Raw genomic sequence first — 12,555 nt, forward strand, 5'->3', positions numbered from 1 at the left:
ACCCTAATTAGTTTCTAATGCACCGCATTTACCTGACACCATCCACTTTATCCCACGTCTGTTGGCTTTTTCAGGACTTTTTATTTTAATCGCCCGTGCAGATTGCAAACGCTTTTCCCAACACAGTGCTCCTCGCTCTGCTCACAGATGAAGGTGGTGTGCGAAAACACAGCGGTGGCTTTGGCTGGAGAGCAGGACAGCCTAATTCTCCCCTAATTCTTTCTCCCCTTGCCAGCCACAGACTTCTCACTCCTCCTAATCTCACTCTTGATGCTTAAAAACAAAGCAAGCACAAATCAGTCTCCCTTACCAAAGGACGAGAGAGATCGTCGGTCCATAGCGTTTGGCTGTTATCGGCCAGGCAGAGCCCTGCAGCCTGGGTGTGAGCTTTAGCAGCAGTTTGCAAATCTGCCCCCTGGATCCAGGTTGGCCTTTCAAGCATCTTTCAAAGGCCGTGGGTCTGAGACGTGTGTCTGGTCCTTATCTAGGTAGTTATTCCCCCTGACTTGCTACAAGGGAGGGTGGGGGAAGAGATGGACCGGCCAGATGAGGCTGGCACTTTGATTTACTCCAAGTCCTTGAAAGCCTGTTGTTACCAAACGCAAAAGAGGAGTAAAAACAAAACACAACCAATAATAAAAAGCAACTAATGCATCCCATTTTTATGGCCAAAAATAAAGGCACTGGGAGGCAGGCTATTTAATGGCTATCATTCCTCCTGTGTTATTCGAAGATCCCCTTGTAAACGGGAATCCTGGGTCTGTTTTGCCATCTGTTCCCTCCACTCCTGCCTAGGAATCCTGAAAGGGTATTTATTGTATATGCAGGTTCAGTGAGGCCCACTTAATATAAACAAATACTGCATGAAATATGGTGGGGCCTGCTCTTTCTACAGTGCCTGTATTTATGAGGAAACAGTACAAAAACAAATATGTAATCTGGAAATAAACCTGTTAAATGAATAAAAAGTCCTACAGAGCAAAACATAATGATTAGCAGAGCCATTCAGTGAAAGACCCTGTTAAGGGAACACATCTGCTGTCATCCACTTTGCATCAGTGCCTTTCCCCCATGATAGAAACCCATCTGAAAGCAGCCATCGGGAAACCACGGGGGAGGGGATGAGGAGAAGGAGGCAGTGATTCAGCCCAAGAGCTACAGGGCCACTTCTGCTGGCTCTTGAAATGCCCCTCGAGTCCTGTTCCCTGCTGTCCATGAAATAAACCCTATGTTATTTACAGCGTGCACTAGGTACAGATGACAGCCACTCAGCTGAAGAAGAAGAAGACCAAGGATAACAGCAACAAAAAGATCAGCAAAGCAATTGAAGGCCAGCATGGTGTGCTGAACAAAGATTCGAGTAAAGAACTTGAAGTGCAACATGTTTGTGCACACACGCATAGAAAATCATATTTTGCTTCTGACCTTGCGCAGAGCCTGGGCAGGGCTTGTACAGAAGAGCAGAGCGAGATCGACCTGCTGTGGAAATGCAAATCAGTCATGACCTGTGATGGCTAACTTGACTTCTGTGCAACATAGCTATTCAAATGCAGGAAGTGCCATTCTAGCTACCTGTTCCTATTACCTCTGTATTTACAAACCCACAGTAAAATCACGACCTGCTCCACACCCACCCCACCCACACGGAGCCAGCCACAGGCTAGGTGAGGAACCACGCTGCTGGTCACCCTCTCTGCCTGTCATTTACATTTGCTCCAAGATATGCTGGGTATTTCCTACCACAGCTTCTGCTTTCCACCGTGGGTTGCCCGATCTTCCCCATGGAGCCCATCATTAATGAGTCAGTCTCCTCTGATAACGCAAACGCAATGCGTAGAAGTGGCCACAGCTGATGCAAGCCCGGAAAGTGATGCACCAAGCCCTGATGCAACCCCCCCGGGAGCCACAGTTACTCCCTCAGAGCACGTGGGACAAGGATACCCTGCTCGCTTTCAGCATGACTCTCGCTTTTGCCTTCTATTGCCAGCACAAAATCTGACGAAAACCCACGGCTTCCTGAGCCAGATAAAACTCTGCTTTTAACCTCCAGCTAACAGCTGCAGGTGAGCTCTCCTGGGTGAAAACGCTGCACAGACAACGTGCTTTTCCTTTGTCACACGTGCTACTTCATGGTCACGCTGAAGTGCATTGCCTGCCTGTGTTTTCAGCATCAGGATCATTTGCTCTTCTTGCTGATCAATCAAAGTAAAGCAATAAAACCTTCACTTTTTGGCAAGGAAGACAACGCCGCGACATCTACCAAGTAGCAGGTCCGTGACTCCCCTTCCCCACCCAAAGCACAGAGTAATGAATGCATCACGTGGCAGAATTTGAGCACTAATTGGCAAAACAGGCACAATAATTTGCTTGAACGTGCACCGTGGGGATGGTGGACTGTTTGCAGTTAGCCAGCACAGATGTGCTGCTCTCCGTGTGTGTGAGATATATGTAAAAGTTCAATGGGTTTATGTTGCTGCAGTTACTACTGCTGCTCACTGACACACTCTAGTATTTTTATTGCTTTTTCATAGCTGACATGATTCTGATGGTATGTAATTAAATATTTTACAAAGATCAGGCCTGATCTGTCAACCTTTATGCATATGAGAAATCGCATGGTGTTCAATGCCTCTACTCATGTACACAAAGCAGGCTGGGCTGGGTTCCCACAGCTACAAAAGTACTTTTTCCCCCTCTGTATTACCCATTTGGGACTCCAATGGAATTAATCGTGAAAAAAAAAAAAAAATCCTTAAATATCCTTCACTTTTATTCTGTGTATTGAAACCTTCAGCTAGGATTTAAAGAAACTATAAGAACAGTGTTGTGGCAGTTATGTTTGGCTGGGAGTGGAAAGAAGTAAGAGTTTGTGTTTTGTCACAGGCTGAAAGACATTACTGCCTTTTTGCCAGTCTGTATCTCAGTGTGGTTTCCTGAGACTGATTAAGGGCTTGAAGGGGGGATTTTTTTCAAGAATTCATGACTCACTTTTTAAAATAGTGTATTTGAGACACAATGGGGATTGCCTGAATATTTTTGTTTGTTTTGTTTTTTAATGATACCTGCAGGATATGTCACAGTCATGTGCTTTCTTCAAACTGATACACATGCAAAACTCTCATGTGAGGGTGTCTCACAGGCGTTGTGCTCTGGGTCTTTCCCTCCGACCCAGCGCCTTCGTGTGCTCACAGGGATGCTCAGCCGCAGCGCACTGCTCTACAGCAGGAGCTGAAGCTCTGCTTTAGCAGAGCCTTTCAAAGCGTGGCTTGGGGCTGAGCCACAAAGCTTTTCATGTTTTGATCCAGATCTGGGCCTACTGGGCAGGTGGACATTTGGACCTGAATTTTAGATTTGGATTCGTCTGATGGAATCACGTTTAAACCTTTGCAGCCATTCTTCTTCTAGGACCAAAGCACAGGCACACGCCTGGGCCACAGCATATCCTCAAAACCCTCAATAAAATCTTCTCTCATTTCCCAGCCTCTGTTTCCCCAGTGCCTCCACAGCTGGGTACAGCTATTTTTCTGATTTTCCCCCAGCAGGGAACACAGCAAGGGCCTGAACACAGCCAACCAGGCTTTCCTGTCATTTTACGCACACACCCTTAATATTTTACTGCCTCTTGGACCCCTGAGAAAGCATCTCTCCCATCTTTGGGCAGAAAGGGAATAAAATATGAATTTCTGGAAATGAAGAGGCCTTTTAAATGAAAGTCTACTAAGTTATTAGCCTACTATGGAAACCAAGATATAACAAAGTTGCACCTAATCTTCAACTGGGAATCATTAAACCTCATCGCAGCACTGCCAAAGCAGGCGGAGGACAGACTTATGCCTTTCAGGGAGCTCTGCTGGACCATTAGCTTTGCATGGCACTAAAATGAAACCCATCACACTTCCCACACCTCTGGACGGAGCGTTTCCACTTCCCTGTGTGCCATGCTGCTGCCAATTTGCCATCACAGGGCCGAAAGCAAGAGTGCTGAAGTGCCAGGAGAAAGCTGATCCCGCATGACGCGTCGGGGAAAGACAACTAGCACCAAGGCCGCTGGAAAACAGGCACTCTCCCGGGTTCCCAGCCCACGTGAAAATTTATGAGGTTTGAATGAAATTCAGCTCAAGAATCCAGGCCAACAGCTCCTTATCCAAAATGAACTCAATCGCTGGACTTTTGTCTTTTTAAGCGTCACCTGACCGTGCTTCGCACTGCCTAGGTTGAGCTCTGCTTCTCAACTACCTCAGAAAAAATTAACCCTTCTGTTGGCACCATAATGTGTGGTGAATTTAAATTTTAAAAAATAAAACAATATAAAATAGTATATAAAAAAAAAAAAAAAAAAAAAAAAAAAAAAAAAAACGCTAGATCATGACACTACAATGACCCCGACATATGGATGTGTTACAGCCCTTCAACAAATCAAGGGAGGCACTTAGAGACACGGAAACAGGCAGCTAAGTGAGACACAGGTTTTACTTGTCCATGCACACCTATGAACATGAACATATGGATTTCTTTACATCTTGACCCCGGAGAACTGGCATAAAACTTGAAAACTGCCACCTGGTTTCTACAGTAATTTTTCCATTTAGGGTTTAAACAGCATCTAAACCCACGTGTGTGTGTTTTTCTCTTGCAAATATGCAGCACAGACAACTGCAAAGCAAGGAGATGGGCGTGAGAAAGAGGATTTCTGTTGACCCAAGGGAACCAGGAGAGGGATGAGCCCAGGCCTGCCAAACAGCTGGTTGAACTGCGGAGCCTGGTCTCAGGCTGTTGTGAGGCTTGTCTACCGAAGGCACGAAAAGCACCTTCTCCTCTGCCTGCCTGTTTGTTTGTTTGTTTTTCATTGCTCCCCCAATGCATATGTACTGGAGGGTGCTCCACGAAGCACGATTGAAGCATGTCCCCTCACCTGAGAGGAAAAGCAGCATGCCTTTAAATGCTATTTCCCTAGGAAGGTGCAGGAGTCTGACCAGACAAGTGCTCAAATGCTTTTAAAGTGTTACCCCTCCTTTCCTCAGCTGTTGCTGGCTGCTTCCACCCCCCTGGGCCTTGAAAGCAGAGCCCGTGCAGGCTGCTGACCCATGGCAAGGCAAGCTGTGGTGAGTTTGCTGAGGAGAAGAAGGCCCCGTGCTGCTGCTTCTTGGCCAGGGGCCCAAGGAGGGAGTGCAACATGTATAAACCTTTCTATTAGTCATACACCCCATCAGTTAAGTCCATCTGGAACCACAAAATCATAGAATCCTTTAGGTTGGAAAAGACCATTAAGATCATCAAGTCCAACCATCACGTAACACTACCGAGTTCGCCACTAAGCCATGTCCCTAAGCGCCATGTCCACACATCTCTTAAACACCTCTAGGGATGGCGACTCCACCACTTCCCTGGGCAGCTTGTTCCAATGCCTAAACACTCTCCCTGTGAAGAAATGTTTCTTGATATCCTGTCCAGACCTCCCCAGGTGCAACGTGAGCCCATTTCCTTGCATCCTAAACCTAGCTGTTTAATATTTGTTCACATCTAATCTAGTTATTTCATCCATCTGCAGCTGAGGGTGAAGGCCATGCAGTGCACGCTGGCTGCCTGTAGGGTACACAAAGCCAGTGGAAGATCTCAGTCGTCATCGATGCTGAACTTGCAGCAGATCCTGGTTTTCCCAACGACAGGCAGCCATGATCTGACACAGCCACGCAAAGCCTGCCAGGAGGATGGAGAGGAAGCTGAAAACTTCCCCTGGCCACATTACACCCTTCATCATGCATGGCAGGGGCAAGCAAGGGCAGAGGCCTGTCCCCTGCCACTTGCCAGGCTGCTGGCTCCCTGCTCCACACCAAGCAAAGGGCACGGGGGCCTCATGTGCGAGTCCAGAGAGGATCAGAAAATGAAAACAAAGTCCCTCCACCCCCCGAACATTTCTTTGTCTCCATTCATAACCACAATTTCATTTGCATTGATGTTTCCTGACTGATTCTCTCCTCAGAATAATTGATGGGGAAAAGATCAAGAAATGTAATTAAAAGAGAAACAAACAGAAAACAAAGGGAAAAGGGTAAATGGGCATGCGACTTCGGGTCAGGGAAGGAAGAGGAGCAGGTGGTGGAACTGATGAGGGAGATTTAATGAACTGCGATTGACTTCGAATAACAAAGGAGGAGGAACCTAATCCTACCCTTGGATCTGCACACATATGGACTTACCATAACAAATGGTAATCAATCCATCAGCCTTAAATTAAAGATAAGGTGGGCAGGCAGGAAGGGACCCAGTCTAGCCTCTCCTCCCCCCTCCTGCCATCACACCAGGTCTGTTTGCGTGTGTTCATTGACATATGTCGATAGGGCTAGTGTCCGACACGTCTCCCTCCTCCGCTTAGGCTGTTGCCTTCCTATCGCTAATGCCACCACAGGTAGGTCTTTGGATGCTACCTCAGGAATTTAGGTTCCTGGCTACACTGCACCTACGGCCTGCTTCACCCAACAGCCATCAGGGCTCGGCAGCTCCAGAAATACGCCCGCAGGACTCTGAACGTAAACACTCGCCGAGTTTTAATCAAATGCACATCACAGATAGTCCTGCGTGACAGAAACCAGAGCAGCCAATCCGCAGACCTGCCAAGAATAGCTTCATCTGCGATGCAAGCATTTTTTCCTCTTTTGTATCATTTTGGCCCCGGCTTTCTTATTCTGGGACAAGCTGCAGAAATATTCTGGGTTTTATGAGATAGCTGCCTGTTCACTAGGCTTTCTAAATATGCACCCAGGCTTTATGGTTCCTCATTAAGTTTTCTAGGATGGAGTTTCTATTTTAAGGCCCAGATCTGCCAAAGCAAGTTGCACAGTTGGACACCCCTTCCCATGCATATGGTGAAGCACAGCTGTGGGTTTCTTTGCAGGACTCAGGGCCCTAGCGTTCGGGCCTGGCAGGCAGCTCATCCCACAGAAAGTGCTTCTAAACAGAGGGAGAACTTATAGATGCTAGCATCTCCAGGGCTGGCAACTGACACTTATTTCTCCTTGACCAGAAAATGCTAAGCTGGAAGAGGACCAGTGCCACCAGCAACCTGTCTTTTAGGAAAAATAAGGCCAACTGAGCTGGCAGCGGTGAGGCAGTGGGTTGTGATGAGAAAGCTGAAGAACATGGGAGAGGCTGGGTCCAGCCAGGCACGCAGCCTGTGGCCCAGTCCCCAGGCAGAGCTGCACTGGTGGAAGGGCCCAGGCTGTCAGGTCTGGAAGCACTTCTACCGTGGCTATTATATGAACAAAGCATTTGCCAATTAAAATAATTCAGACAAATCTCCTATGTCCTGAGGAATGGGCAGAGCAGGCACAGATGGAAAGGAACGCAATGCCAGGCTCTGCCACATCAAATCCAGTGAGGGGAAAGGGGGGGGGGGGGGGGAAATGTGAAATAGCTACTGAAGTTAAACTATTCTGTCTATTTTTAGCTCTGCAAGACTAGCGGGCTCCTCATGCTGCGCTATTTCTACCTGACAATCAGGAAATGGGCTCCCTGGCACGGGAGGACCAACACCAGAGGAAGAGATGGCTTGGGCTGTGAGCCTGCATTTCTGCAAGTGGTAAGTTTTGCTGACTCCTGTGGCACCAGAAAGCCTACCTGCCCACGCTGTTGTGGCTCTCAGATGCTCTGTAATCCCCATCCTGGCTGATCTGTTGGGTGAGAGCTGTGGGAATTTGGGATACCTGTAGGCATATATCAAGTACAGTCAAATGCTTGGCAAGTGTTAAAGCACAGAACCAAGGCATCAGCGATTTTGCGTGTCACTGCTGAGCTGACAGACAAGAATTCAGAAACAGACAAAACAGAGGAAAGGCTTACAGCCAGTACACTGCAATTCCTAAGCCACCAGCATCTGTGATACCTGGCCTCTGACTCAGCTTCTCCAGACTTCCACATCTTAAATGATCTCGCACCCAGAGCACGATTTTGCACCACAGGGGTGGTTTTGGTGCTTTTCAGGTGTGAGGTGGGCTGACAGGGAGCCAAGTTGGCACATCCCATCACCTCTCAGCTGAGCATACTGAGGACTGCTGGCCCCAGCTCCACACTGCAGCCCGACCTCCTCACGCCTCTACCAACCAGGGCAATTCCCTGGCCTGCTGATAGGTCACCACATTGCTCCCTGAGAGGTATCACCATGAGGTTTTGGGGAGAAAAACCTTTTCCACCAGTGAGAGCATGGTGTGGTGTCATTCACCCATTCCCACAGGAGCAAGAGCCAATGTTTCAGGGGCAGTGGGCAGAAGTGTTTCACCACACGTATGCTGATGAGCCACCACCTCACAGCCCTCACGTCTCACCGTGAGCAGGTTCAGTTTCAGCCAAGCTGCTTTCTAGGCAGGTTCTTCTCATCCTTATTTCTCAAGGAGTCTCAAAGCAAAGCACATCAATGGCAAAGGAGTAGGGAGAGAGTCGATGTGGAGGTCATCAGTGCACAATCCCTCTTCATCATACATTTCTGGGACCTCCTTCATCTTCTTTTCACCTACAAAAATCTGGCTGCAAGCCACAGAATAATATAGCAACGGGGGAAAGGGAGGAAGAAGGCTTAACTTTTATTTATTTTAGTGCGATCATTAGGATTATGTCAGGGGGAAAAAGCATTAATACATAATCTTTTCCCTGTGCTATACAACACTGGCTGCTTTTAATTTAGAATTAAATTGAAACACTCACTCAGAGCAGCTTTGAACAGCAGCCAAGGCCTTCCCTTGCATTGTGTTAGCAGCTGGGTAGCCTTCCCACTCTTTTTTTTTTTTTTTTGAGTCCACAGTGCCTTTTTTCAGACCTGTGCTGAGGGTCAGTCACTGACTATCCTTGTCACACATCCCCAAATACTGGGGGTCTCCTTGGCTTCGAGCTGACACACCGAGGCACCCACAGCACAGGTGAAGGGGAAGATGTCCCATGGAGACACGTGAGCGTGGCCCCCAGCAGACCAGCCCTCAGTAAACTGCGCTCCCGAGCCACAAGTATTTCACAAATTAAAGAGAGGAGGGATGTATTAAAAAGCACATCAAAATGCACATTTTTTTTAAATGCTAAAGAGCAGTGATTTATTTCTCTCGACAGCGCGAGTTACTTCATATGCTTTGCTGCACATGATTAGGCAAGTTCACACATGGAAAACACAGTTTGGAGGTATAAACAGGACAAGCAAGGCTGGGCTGGGTAAAGCCAAATTTAGTTAAGTGAACTGGTCATCCTGTTTTGTTCACACGAGGAGCCTGCTCCAGACAGTTCTCACCAAGCTGATGAGAAAGGTGCCATGGTCGCCCCGTTCATTTCAACCCATATAAATACTAGGTTTTGTCAGGCTAAAGAATCCACAGTGGATTCAAGCCTTTTTCTTAATTATTGGTATTCAACGAAAGAAAGGGTAAGTTTAAAGGGGAAAAAAAAAAAAGATTGCCACCCTTTCAGTGCTGCTATGAAGGGAGCGCTGCTTATCACAACAGGTGCAAAGGCCACTCACAGAAACAGAAGCAGTTCAGCGCTGAAAGGCTAAGAAATTACTTATTCTCTTTGTCAGCTGCTCACACAAGCAGGGTAAAGGCTACTTGGAAGGAAAGACAGAGGGTTAAAATAAAAAGAAGGGTTAAAGTTTGTCACAGAAAGAAGCAAGAAAGAAAGAAAAGAAGAGGACGCGCACACAGGCCCGCAGGTTCACAGGAGACTTTGGGAGATACATCGACCTTAAAAAGGAGTTAAAAAGAAGCCAGAAACAAAACCACATCCCTGCACGGAGCGGGAATGAGCAGCACCACCAGACTGGGGACATTTTAACAGGCGGCCACTTCTCCTGAATGGCGCGGGGAACAATGCCACCCGCCTGAAAGCGCAGCATTCCTGCCGCTGCGCTCCTGCGGAAAGAAAGGGGCTGCTGGGGTCTTCCCCACGGCGCCGGCTAATTGCACCTTCTTGGGCACGGCTCACAGACCGTGCTTGTTCCCTGTCGGAGGAGTGATTTGTGTACCACACCTACGGAGTCAACATACTCGGGGGAAAAGTGAAGAAAAAAGGAAAAAAAAAAAAAAAAACATGATGAGAAGCCTGGGGGTTGCAGGGTTCTGTTTCTCTTTGGGTTCTTAGCTGGTGTTTTCCTCCGCCCGCCTTCTTTCAAGATAAGGCATCAGAAGTAACTGAAACTGGAATTTCATTTTATAACACCCCTCCATTAATCCTTACATCTCTCTCAACTGCTGCATAAATTTCACCCTCTCTCCACAGAGCTCGAGGTTGCTTTACATCTGGTGCATCTTATTTTCTAAGGATGATGGCTCTGTTTATTTTAACCAGGCCTGGAATGATGTGCAAACCAGCCATGCCTCTTAGATGCTGATTGTTCCCAGAACCAGATGGTCAAGCCTTCCTCTTTCAAGACAGCTGACTCAAAAGCCATAAAAGAAAACACCAAAAATGAAAACAATCATCAACAACAACATCAAAACACACCCTGTGGTGGGAAAAAAAAATATTTCAATGTTGGCACTGTGAGAGAGAAAAAACTCAGAGAAAAGAGAGTGTTTGGTTTTTCCAGACACTGGAGGTCCACCATGCAAGGGGGGGGATGTGCTCATCAGAAAGTTTCCACCAGTGGCAAAGTAGCAGGAGGAATTCCCAGGCTTAAAGATGACAGATGTTCATACCTCTGGTATCCAGAAGCAGTAAAAGCCACCTGTGGTTGTTCTGACAGCCCTGCTAAATGAACGGCATGTTAGAGCACCAGTGAAATAGAACAATGCAAGTTGCTGTTGTCTGCATCTGCAGGTTCTCTGATACTCACACAGGCTTCACAATTTATAGCCAAACCCAAAGTGCTTAAACTCCATTTTAGCTCCAACCTTGTGGTTCCCTTCCTTCCCAGGCTTTCTATTCCCTACTGGTCCTAGCTTAATTGCACCACTTTGCTCTAAGTCACTGAAAGCCACTGATGGGGCATGGTTAGGCATGGTGTAAAGCTGCTGCAGCCCAACTAAGCCTCTTAAATCCTATCCTGAAGGTTAAATTGGTCCAGCATAAGAGTGCAGGAGAATTCATATGTGTAGAAACAATTCTTATGGTTTAAAAAGGACCAGCTCCTCCCTACCTTGATCAAAATCAAAAAACATTTCACACCACTGTAATCAAATTGAAAAAAAAAAATACAGTCAGGTTATGGACAGAAACACTCAAGTTACCACAAAACAACTCATGAAATCTCCCCACAAAGGTGTAAACTTACAGCACGCCATCTATTCTGCAGTTGTGCCTGCTATGCAGGCTTTCACCCTGGCAGACATTAGGTAGCTTTTCTTTCAACTGTCTTTCACCTCTCTAGGGGAAAACAGACACACAAGCTGCCTAAAGAATCTTAAAAAAAAAAAAAAAAACAATCACGTCATCTTTAACCATCACAAGAAACAGACAGCCATGAAAAAGTAAGCTATGCCTGGATGCTTTTCATCAACTACTTCATCTTAACATTCCTTAATATTCTGTAGGAATATCCAATCCTGACATGAAAAGACTTTGTGAAGATTTTGAGAAAGGTAGAAAGTCCATTTCAAGCTTTCCAAGAGGAGGAGAGGCTTTAAACATTTGGAGAGTTTCTCATTCAGTGCTCTTTGGTTCTTAAAACTGCCAAGACCCTGTTAAACGAAAAGTGCTCTGTAGATGGACCACTCGCACTTAAGCCAAACATAAGACTAGATTCAACTGAAAACGTCCCCTACAAAGATGTTTGCACTTGCTGAGCTAAAATCATCTTTTAACTAAGTTAAACTGCAAAGATATACAGTTGAACTCTCGATGGAAGCATGTTGTGGGAGCCCTATGGCACTATTCACAACAAAGAAATTAGGATGAGGCTGTTAAGACCCACTCCCACTCGTGGCTGGGGCACCATAGATAGAAAACCTCCATTCAGCACCTCCTCCTGCACGTAAGCATTCACAGATATTAATAGCAGAAATAATTAATTGTATACCCCCATGAAGCATTTCAAAGCATATTGTCATTTAAAAACAAGCCCCCTGTGACACGCAAGGTAATAATGACGAGACAAAAACTTGAGCAGATGATGCTGTTGAAGATTGTATTGTCGTTGTACAAGCAACTGAAGATACAACTGAAGATACCTTCTTGGGGCCGGGACGTTCTCCACCGTATGTTTGCAAAGTCCCCTGGACAATGGGACCCTAAGCTGCTTGCCACCTCTAGACACTGGTACAATGTGGATATTTAACAACAAGAGCTGCAGGCCCAGTGCACACAGTACTTACTCGTCAACGTCCTGTATGCTGAAGAATATTTTCTGTGCTAATTGGCAAGGATGGCTGTTAATCCACCATAGAATAGCTCCCTTACAAACCTCAGCAAAATCCACTTAGCTTTGAGTCAGGCATACTTCAGAAAGTATTTGTGCTCTTTCCCTTTGGATTGAGAGAGACAGAGAGTGAGCAGGGGTGAGACAAATACTGGAAGTGCAATGGGGCTTTAGTAAAACTTCAGAAATCTATTAAGAATGGGAAAGAAGCCACAGGCTCTGTGCTAAGG

General features: G+C 46.5%; 1 long non-coding RNA gene across 14 annotated transcripts in view; it reads right to left on the bottom strand.

The window, feature by feature from the left end:
* The window catches only part of LOC311430867, a 76,455-nt gene that overhangs the window by 2,664 nt on the left and 61,236 nt on the right, over positions 1 to 12,555 (bottom strand). For 2 of the 14 annotated variants that reach the window (XR_014689073.1, XR_014689081.1), the window contains one exon: positions 1,426 to 1,479. The exons of the other annotated variants lie outside the window; for them this stretch is intronic. This is a non-coding gene — a long non-coding RNA (uncharacterized lncRNA). The remainder of the gene's footprint in view (positions 1 to 1,425; positions 1,480 to 12,555) is intronic. 14 annotated transcript variants of the gene reach the window in all.

The sequence above is a fragment of the Aythya ferina genome, assembly GCF_964211825.1.
Source record: "Aythya ferina genome assembly, chromosome: 2".
Lineage (NCBI taxonomy): Eukaryota > Metazoa > Chordata > Aves > Anseriformes > Anatidae > Aythya > Aythya ferina.